General features: G+C 42.1%; 1 pseudogene; it reads right to left on the bottom strand.

Moving 5' to 3' along the window:
- Positions 1–568: 568 nt before the first annotated feature.
- Positions 569–7,439, bottom strand: LOC116560759 (annotated as a pseudogene).
- Positions 7,440–7,718: the final 279 nt, after the last annotated feature.

Genomic DNA, 7,718 nt, shown 5'->3' with positions numbered 1-7,718 from the left:
AAATGTCAGTTAATTCTCTTTCCCTTGCCCCCAAAGTTTTGTGGGGCACCCCCTTCTGTTTCCTTCTAGAATAGAGCTGTGTTGTCCCTAGCTAAGTATAAATTAGAAAAGGTATCTGTTCCTGGAAAAAAAAAAAAAAAGATATGGATTTCACCAAGTCTACTTAAATTGGTATCCTTCCAATCATCTAGGCTGGATATTGCCCACATCTAGTAGGCTATACTCATCTTCATTCTCTGCAACATATGAGGCACAACATACGCATAGTACACTGGTAAGTTAAAAACAACCAAAAAGTGCTCCTCAAGGCAGTGGGAGAGCCTATATAGTCTCTCACATCCATTCAATCTGCACCCTTTTCCCTGGAGTATCTGTTACCCAGCCTTCCCAGGAACAACAACCAGGACATAGGGGAGTATGTTTCAAATAAATACATTCATCACTGTACTGGTGCCTGTAATCACTCTGTGCACATAGTGAGAAACAGATATTCTGGAAAGAATTCTTGACTCTCCCACTAGCTGTCCACTGGACTGGTCGCTAGCTCTGGATGGTGCTCCAACAATGGTCACTTCTCACAGAGAACACACACACTGGCATCACAGCATTGGGTTCCCATGGATGTCATGGCTTCCCAGCTGTTGACAATAGGGTCACAACATTCAATGCTGCTCAGCAGGGAATTACCATCATATGCTGCAATTGCATAGAGTCTCTTCCGAAGCACTGTGGCCCCTACATACCATGGTGGAGCGGTCATACTGGTGACAGTTGTCCAGGAATCAGTGCGAATGCTTTATGCTTCAATGGAAGAAAAGTGGGTTGTACCATCAAATCCCTCCACCACGTAAATGTGGTCATTCAGCAAGGCTGCTCCTGCACCAGAATGCTTGGTAGCCATTGGTGTAACAGTAGTCCAATGTCTTGTACAAGGGTCATATTTCTCAATTGAATTTAAGATATTCAAGCCATTATATCCTCCTAGACAGTAGATCACTCTGCTGGCCACTACAAGTCTGGCACCTTCCCAGGCTGTCTGCATATCTCCCAGCATAGTCCACTGGTCAATGTTTGGATAATACCGCTCCATACTGGTGTGACACCTGCTTCCATCAAAGCCTCCAGAGACATAGATCATATCTCCCAGGGTGGTGGCTCCAGCAAGACCTTGTCAGACATTCATAGGGTCCACAGAATACCAGACCCCATCCTCATCTGCTGTGTAGTCTAGACATTCCACTGAACTAAGGTGGGAATGGCTGTCATAGCCACCAATGATGTAAAATCGGTCATGCAGGGACACTGAGGCTACATAACGTCTCTTACAAGTGATGTTTGGCAAAAAGATCCACTCCTGATTCTTGAGATCATATTTCTCTACCACGTCGATGGGAGACTGCTGGCTTCTGAAACCCCCAACTACCAAAAGCACTTCATTGGCACCTAAGCCAGCCCTTGTCCTGGGTCCCTGCATTGGACTCTGAAGTTCAGGCCTCAGATGAAACTTTCTTGCTTCATCAGCCAGATTCCTGCATTTTAAACTACAGTGGACGAAAAGATCAGCATCTATTACATCCGTGAAATACGTGGGGATTAGTGGGGGCATCCATACATACCGTAGCAGTTTAGGCAAGGATTCTTCCTACTCTTTCTTGGCATGCTTCACTCAGTTGATGACATCTTTAAAGACTGGCTCTTCAGAATCCACCTGAATTTCATCACATTTGATTAGCTTTTCCACCTCTCCTTGACTTAGAAGAATGAACTCTTCATGCTGTACCACTTCAGTAAAATGCTTCTGGCTAAAAATTGCAGCCGTTTGCATCAGGTCAACACAATTGTGGGCTTCAGCAAAATCCCTAATGCCCAGGTAATTAAAGGGGTTCAACTGACTTTCTGATTTGACTTGTTCAACTTTGGCTCTTCTGAATACTTGGTACAATTCCTGGCACATATATGGTTCATAAGAGTTAAACAAATATTTGTTGAATTAAACTGAACAGTTCTCCATCTTTGCTCATTTTGTCACAGTTCCTAACATCATATCTCAGAGACAGGATATTTCATAGAATGAGAATTTTATCACCTGTTTCAGAACTCTGTATAGTATAATCAAATGAATCTACAAATAGTCAACATCAACAAAAATCTTATATTACTCTTTTCATTTATCCTAACCTGAGCACTTAAAGTGTGGAGGATCTTCCACAATTTGTTTCACATATGCCTGTATTCATGCCATAAATTGCTTTTTAACACATTTATGTGAAAATCAATAACCTCTCTTAAAAAGGTAATGTTTAGGTATATGTGGTACTAAAAATAATTTTTAAAAAATGGGTGAAAGATACATTGGGGAGGATCATACTAGATTTGGACAATGGATGTTACATTGTAAAGGACAGAACAAATTAGTTGGCTACATGAGTACATGCCCAAATACTTAAATTTAATTTCATCAAGTGTCTTTGTCTGTGTTCTGCTGCTACCTCAGAACCCTAGACACTAGGTAACTTGAAGAAAATTTGTTTATTTGACTCAAAATTCTGAAGGCTGTGAAGTCAAGAGCATAGGGCCAGCATCTTGTGAGGGCATTTGTGCTACATCATCCTAGGATGGAAGGCAGAAAGTGAAAAGGCAAGTGACACTACCAAAGAGAGGAGTGAATCTGTCTTTTTTTTTTTTTTTTGAGGTAGGGTCTCACTCTTTAACCCAGGCTGGAGTGTAGTGGTGCAATCATGACTCACTGCAGTCCTGATCTCATGGGCTAAAGCAATCCTTCAATCTCAACCTCCTGAGTAGCTGGGACCACAGGCACAAGCCACATGGCTGACTAGTTTTTAAATTTTTTGTAAAGATGGAGTCTCAATCTGTCACTCAGTTTGGTATAAAACATCTGGGCTCAAGTGATCCTCCCACCTCAGCTTTCCAAAGTTCTGGGATTACAAGAGAGGGCCACAGAACCTGGAAGCTAATTGTTTTATAAAGGACCCACACCAGCACTAACTAACCCACTCCCACAATAATAGCATTAGTCCATTCATGAGGGCAGAGCCTTTATAGTCTAATAAAGGTCATATCTTTTAATACTGTCCTAGGATCCTTGGGGTGTTGTTTCAAGAACCAGAAATCTCTGTGGTCAGAGGCATCTTCTGTCTGAGTATTGCTTGCTTCCATTGGGCTTGTTCCACCCACTCAGCTTGACAGGTTGCACTTAGGTTGTATTACCAGCCCGGATCCCACATCTGTCAAGTGCAATCCAGGCATGGAGCAACAAAGGGTGTATAGGCAAGGGAGCATGCGTTCCAGCCAGTGAGCACAGCCAGGCATTCTGTCTGCAGGGTGGGCAGCTCCAGGTGCTGACACAGATGCTGGCTCCATTTGAGGCTGTAGCTGGACCAGATGTACAGGACATGGCTTCCACTGTGAGCACCCATGTCTAAATGAGGGGAATGTGGTAGCACCTGGAAGCTTGGAGAGGGAAGGAACTGAAGAGTTTCAAAGTGGGCATCACAGGCCAAGCTCTGGGAATCCCTAGATCTGGGCTCCCTGAATGTCCCCACAGCTCTTCTCTCCATCTCGCTACCCACAGTGTGGTGGGGGTTGGGGAGGGTGCTCAGCCTTGTTTGTGTTACAGCTCTTTCAGTCTTGTCATTCAATGGGTCCTGAGTTCTTGTCCCACAAACAGGAAGAATAAGATATGTGAGCAACTGACGGGTAAGCAAGGTTGAGAGGAGTTTCACTGAGCAGCAGAACAGCTCTTAGGAGACCCAAAGTGGTGGCTCCTTTCCCCAGGTTGTCCCGGTGAGTGTCCAGTTCTCAGTGGAGAGGAGACCTGCGGTGGGTCATCCTAATGTCTGTAATCCCCAGCTGAGAGGAGAACTGAAGTGCATAGCTTCTATCTGCAGGTGGGTTGCCAGGTTGTCCTGACATCTGTCTGAATCTGAGTGTGTATGTTGTGGGGTCCTAATTGGTCCATGGGTGCCCCAAAGTACATGGTGATTGGTCCATGGGTGGCCATGAGTGAGCTCCCAAAAGCACCATAAATTCTCTTTCCAGGCTTTGGACTCCACCCATAACTGACAGCCTGGCCTCCAGGCTGTAGGCTATTGCTGGCTGGAAGGTGGAGCTTCACTTAGACAGTTACTCTCTGCCCAGGAACCTGTCTGCCTCCTGCCACCATCAACATGTCATATACAGCACTCTGGTTGTTTGGGCCAAGAAGTGCCTCTTGGACCATGCCAAACTGCCCTAAGCCTCCCCTTGGCTTCCCCCTCATCCTCATCGGCGTCCAAAGTCTGGAGAGGGCTAAGGAAGCAGAGGATTGACGTGTCAGCATCACCTGGAACATGTGCAACCCCAACTGGATCATGACAGTACCCGAGCTTGGCCTTAACTTTGCTACAAAATTGAAGTGGGCATCGAGAGTGGGGAGAGGCCCGGCAATGGCAATAGGCACTTCAGAGCCAGCAGGGGCAAGGGTCTTCCTAGCCACAAGTACAGGGATGCCTGGGTCTGCAGCAAGGGCCTGGCAGCTGTAGGTACATCCAGGAGGGTAGGGCTCCTGCCCCACCGACTTGGAAGTGAGTGGGGCTCCCACCTGTTCCCATCTTTTGCCAGGCCCATGGAGCACACAGCCCTGGGGAAACTCCCCTGCTGCCGCTGGTATCCTCTCTGAGGCTCCTCCAGATGGGGGGCCACTCCCATCAATACCATCACAATGGCAATTAAATTTTAACATGAGTTTTGGAGAGGACATTCAAACCACAACAGCAAATAATGAAACAGAAACCATTGAGTAATGAAGGTAATGAGGGGGAAAAGGTGTTTTGGTTTTCTAAATAACTACTTAAACTCTTGTGGATCACTAATTAATGATCTAATTGTAAATGGAATAAAGAAAGTTGAATAATTCATAAACAAAAATGAATGGAATTAAGTAGAATTTAACTGGATAGTCTGAGGAATCTTCAGTAAAATATTTTATCTGTATGTAAATGTCCTGGTTTCCTGAAGTTATTCTCATAATTTGATAAAATTATACACACACACACACACACGCACACACACACACCCCCCAAATATTTTTCAGTGACTCTAAAAATAGTTCACACAAATTTAAACCCTTCTGCCACATATATGTTCAATAGAGTTAAGTATTAATAAATAAAAATAATATACTTGTGTGGTCACAAGATTCAGTATTAGAATACATTGTGGAACCATTTAAATAAAGCTTCTTCTCTGGCATTTTGTTTCTAGATGCTGCTTTCTGAGAGTCTTATAAAATACACACAAATTTGATTAGCATCCACCTGGAAACTTCTTTTTCACTGTTTCATAAATAACAAAGCCATTGCATTTTCAACTATATAAAGAGGTACATTCTGAAAGTAATGACTATGAGTGATGGTTGATGGGTTAGTTTGGGATACCTGGGAGATCCTTGGTTAATATTTACAAGCCTTTTCATAAACACAAATTAGGGAGGATTGAGAAACTGCGGATGGAAGATATAGCCCTAGATTTCTCAACAGAATGTTGTCCAATGGTGTATTTACTAATGAAAAACATGAGTAAACCCTTTACTGAAATCAAAAGAATTCTTCATTAATGTTTGTGTGTATTACTGAATATATAAAGGCATGGTGGTAGGCTAGTATTTGTTAAACCTAAAAACCATGATTCTTAAATATTAATTCATATATACACAATTAATGGTCAAAGGGCAACGACTCAGAAGACAATTGAACACTTGTCACATAAGCATTCATTTGAGGCTATTTCCACTGTCTTCAACAAAACTGACAAGCAAATGTTATCAATAGAATGTCAGAAATAAAAATAGAATGTTTACTGAAATCTTATCTAAAATATGTGTATAATTCTATAATTCTAATGTTTGCAGAATTGTGCCTCATTATTATGGCTCTATGTAAAATTTTTCAAGCACTTTCACTGAAAGGCCATGTAGCTCTTCCATTATGCTAGGGAAATTGCATGTGAGTTATCAGTCTTTCAACCCAAAATATGTGAAAAACAGCTGGACTATTTTAGTTGGCATTCTACATGTGTAACAAATAGCCTACATTAAAGAATACATTTCCTACAGCAGAAAGAGCCATTTAACCATAGTTGTAAATTATTTATCTCTAAGTGATGACAAAATTAAGAAGTCCAACTCTAGATTGAAAACCTATGTGTGGTATATGAGACCCAACAATAGGCAATTACAAAAACTGTACCTCTCAGTCCTTGGAGAGAAATGTGTGGTGCACAAGGAATGCATTGCAGCCTCTGAAGGGAATTACAGCCAAGACTCTGGTCCTCCTTGCTGGCCATGTTGTTAGCACAGCTGCATTTCTAGACCACGTGCATCCACTGGAGGCTTCTTTATAAAGGGCTCTCCCTGAGGGTTTCCTTAGGCATGTCTACTGAGACCTACTTACAGAGGGGGAGGAGAGAGACTAGAAATACTTTTCCTCACCTGAACTTAGTACTTATTACTTTTCCACTCCTAATCGTTCATCTTTACCCTCCCTCTAGCCCCTGGGTCTATAAAATATCAGGAGTCGGCCAGGCGCGGTGCTCACTCCTGTGATTCCAGCACTTTGGGAGGCTGAGGTGCGTGGATCACGGGGTCAAGAGATAGAGACCATCCTGGCCCACATGGTGAAACCCTGTCTCTACTAAAAATACACACACACACACACACACACACACACACACACACACACACACAGAGCTGGGTGTGGTGGCCCACCTTTAGTCCCAGCTACTCTGGAGGCCGAGGCAGGAGAATCATTTGAACTCAGGAGGTGGACGTTCCAGTGAGACGAGATTGTGCCACTGCACTCCAGCGTGGCGAGCGAGACTCCATCTTTGTCTATTTAACCTCTTGCTGTAAGTGATTAACGGCTTGACTATTGTTTTCATTTTGACTTGTTGTCTTAATGGCTACTATGACATCTGTCAGATCAGCTCTCCAGCTAAGCTCAGCTTTTGATATGTTTATTCTATCTCTATTTTACATTGAGCAAACAGGCCAATTTAGTAAATCTAAATTGCAAACCTCTCAGGCTTGTTCATAAAAGCCAAAATTGTATAATTCCCAAGTCAAACCCTGAGCCACGCTGTTCTTATGCAAATTCGGTTATATTTATCAATTTGCCGAATCAATCGATCCCTGAAAGGCTTTGTATGTTAAAATGATTGAGAAAATTAAACTGATTTAAAAATTAAATCAAAACCCATGGGAGAAACTGAGTGTAGTTTTTAAAGTTAGAGTTACAAGTAGCAGTTAGTTGAGTCACCTGAAGCAGAATGGTCTTCTAAGAGTCAGCTTATCAACACATAATGAAACTAAGAATGATAGCTCATAAAGTTAATTTGAAATTTAAAATATATAATGCAATTACCAAGTTACCTGGTACATCCATTGATGTTTATTAATTTATCTGTTTTCATCAAAATAATTAGTTATACCAAAATCAGACTCAAACTTCACTCTTTTGCTTTCTTCTTGCTTTTATATATCTGAGTAGGTTCCTTCTGTCTTTGTAATATAATGATCATGACAATTCTTTTCTCCATATTCAATTATAAACTTGTTTATTAAATAAATATATTTTGAGTTTCTAGTATACATCACATGGTGAATCAGGCATTTTGCATACAAAATCACTCAGCTTTGTAGCAGACAAAGTTATAAGCATACC

The sequence above is a fragment of the Sapajus apella genome, unplaced genomic scaffold (genome assembly GCF_009761245.1).
Source record: "Sapajus apella isolate SASKATOON/1434 unplaced genomic scaffold, GSC_monkey_1.0 scaffold27, whole genome shotgun sequence".
Taxonomy (NCBI): domain Eukaryota; kingdom Metazoa; phylum Chordata; class Mammalia; order Primates; family Cebidae; genus Sapajus; species Sapajus apella.
Note: the sequence above shows the minus strand (reverse complement) of the source record. Positions and strands in the feature narration are given on the sequence as shown.